The sequence below is a fragment of the Myotis davidii genome, unplaced genomic scaffold (genome assembly GCF_000327345.1).
Source record: "Myotis davidii unplaced genomic scaffold, ASM32734v1 scaffold378, whole genome shotgun sequence".
Lineage (NCBI taxonomy): Eukaryota > Metazoa > Chordata > Mammalia > Chiroptera > Vespertilionidae > Myotis > Myotis davidii.
In genome coordinates this window covers 515,947-518,759 of record NW_006290631.1, presented here as the reverse complement: position 1 = coordinate 518,759, position 2,813 = coordinate 515,947, and positions in this window count along the sequence as shown.

The following is a 2,813-nucleotide window of genomic DNA, read 5'->3' as shown; positions in this document are numbered from 1 at the left end:
CAAAATCTAAATATATAAACTTGCAAAAAAAAGGAAATTCCTTCTCCCACTTGGGACTCCTGTGGCAGGGAAATGCTTCCCCCGTGCCCACATAACCCACGGCCATAAGGGACTTCACACATCGCCCAGTACCAAAGCCCGATGGCGGAGGTCTGCGCAGAGTGTGCTGGCCGCCGCCCACAGACTCGTGGGCTGGCCACCTGAGGCCGGAGCCAGACTAACTCCCCTGCTCCTGACCCCCAGAGTTTGACACGTTAAGTAGATCTTTAATCCCTTGTTGCAAGGACTCCTGGGAGGTAGCTATGACAACGGTCATTTTAGTCCACAAGAGCCTGGGTCTTGCGGTGGCGCTAAGCCGGGCCCGCGCTTGCCCAGAATCGGGAAGGTGCCCCGCTCCTGAGCACCGGCCTCCCGGGAGGTCTGCAGGCTCTTGAGCCCCTTCCCCTCTTGGGGCCCAAGTGGGATCAGAGGCGCCAGGAGCCTCCCGGATGCCAGCGGCGTGGCTCTCGGAGCATCCGAGCGAAGGCGTTACCCCCACCGCCACCCCAGCCTCGGCTCCCCTAGGAGCCCAGCTTTACTGACAGGTGGGGACTCCCTCCCAGCAGGGCGAGCTCCAGGCAAAGAGGGCGTTCCAGAGCCAGGCCCGAGGCAGGAGGAGCACAACTAACATTTAGGGAGCGCCTGCTGTGGGACAGGCACTGTTCTAGGCATGGTACCTCCAGTTACTCATTAATCCTCTCAAAAGCTTTATAGGGAAGGTCATCACTGATTTAAGACAGGAAAGCGAGGCGCAGAGATTGAAGTCTCCCTGGGACTCAGGTGCCTGAACATTGAAGTTAGCAAGGGAAGTGTTTCATGGGAAGGCGCATAAAGGCTCAGGGGGCAAATTGGCGGCGCCACCACCCCAATCCCTCACCAGGCTACCCATAAATTGCTTCACCAAAATAGCAGGAAATTTCGTGGTGAATAAGTGGCCACGTGTAGGGGTGACACCTGGAGCATTTATTTTTTGGATACTCTGCAATGGGACCAGACAGAGCGTTAGAAAAATTGCTGTAGAAACTAAAGGACGTGGCTTCTGGGAGATGAAGTTTTCTCTTACTGGTGATCAAGGCTGGGAAAGAGCACGCTTACAGCGCCCCCTGGTGGGGAGGGAGGGCGCTGCCATCGCCTTGGAGGGAACGCGTCCCTGGAAATGGGAAGATCTGAAGTAGAAGCCGGGAAGAAAAATAACTCGCTGTGTCTGTCTTAGAAGATAGGGCCCCTAATTGCCCTACGTCACCGGCCTGATCATCCCTAACTGCCCTCCTCACTGGTCTGATTGCCCCTAACTGGACTCTCCTGCTGGCCTATTGCCCCTAACTGCTTTCCCCTGACGGCCTATTCACCCCTAACTGCCTCTGCCTTGGCCCCTGCCACTGTGGCTTTGTCTGAAAGGAAGGCAGGATGACTGAAAGATGTCCGGTCGACCCGTTCTAATAAGCATATTACCCTTTTATTAGTATAGATTAAATTATTCTCTGTAGTGAATTTTCTATATGTATTTGCATATTTGTTGTTTTAAACATTTTTGTGGGTCAAAAGGTCTTGCCTTTATATAAACACTAGAGGCCTGGTGCATGAAATTTGTGCACTCAGGGGTTCCCTCAGCCCTGCCTTCATCCTCTTGCAGTCCAGGAGCCCTCAGGGGATATATGACTGATGGCTTAGGCCCGTTCCCTGCAGGGAGCAGGCCTAAGCTGGCAGTCGGACATCCTTAAGCACAGAGGCAGGAGAGGGTCCTGCCACCACCACTGCGCTCTCCAGCCATGATCCCGTCTTCTGGCTGAGCGGTGCTTCCCCTGTGGGAGCTCACTGACCATTGGGTGTCTGCCCCCTGGTGGTCAGTGTGCATCATAGTGACCAGTCATTCCACTGCTCAGTCAATTTGCATGTTAACCTTTTATTATATAGGATTTTTATTGAGAAATGTAATAAATAGAAAGGTACATAAAACATGGATATATACAATCTAATGAATAACATTAGAGCCAATACCTGTAGAACCACCAACCAGATTGAAAACTAAAACACTGTAGCACCCCCAGAGGGGTCCTTCCTACCTCAGGCACTTTGTCTAAAATGTTCCTATACCCACCCCCCAGTGGTAACCACTATCCTGCCATATATATATTGCTCTTTACGAGTGATGACTACATCTCTAAACAGTTTAGTTTAGTAGTTTTGTTTTATTTGTATTTGAAATTATAGAATTAGTATCAGAATCTTAATTTTGTTTGTGAATAAATATATTGTGATCAGAAGGGAATACCTAGAATCTTAAGAATGAGAGTTTTTGCTGGTTTTGAGGCAGCATCGTTGAGAGTTGATAGTGATCTCTGGCAATTTGGGGGTCATGGGATGGGGTGTGGTGTCAGTCTTCGTAAGGCTTAGTGGAAGGTGATCTACAGGAATGAGGGTAATCAGGGCTCCGAAGAAAGACCTACCCTAGATGGAACGATGTGTGGGGCTGGGAGTGGTGGCATTTAGCTCGTTCTGTGAACTCAGTTTGATATCCTGCAATCACTTTGTCCTCATATAGCTTTACTTCATTCTTCTCAGGCCAGAACCGATGTTGAGGCCTAAGAGCTTCTGGTGGTGAGGGAACAGCATTAACTAGTTCTGAGCCATCCATCTGTAGTTCTGCACTGACAGGAAGGCCTCTGTCTTTGAGAGTAATAGGAAGGGACTCAGTGGTGAGGATGATCCTGAAAGGTCTCTTGTCCAAGTGGTTGCAGGAGGGGACCAGCTCTGCCCACTCACCTTTAATAAAA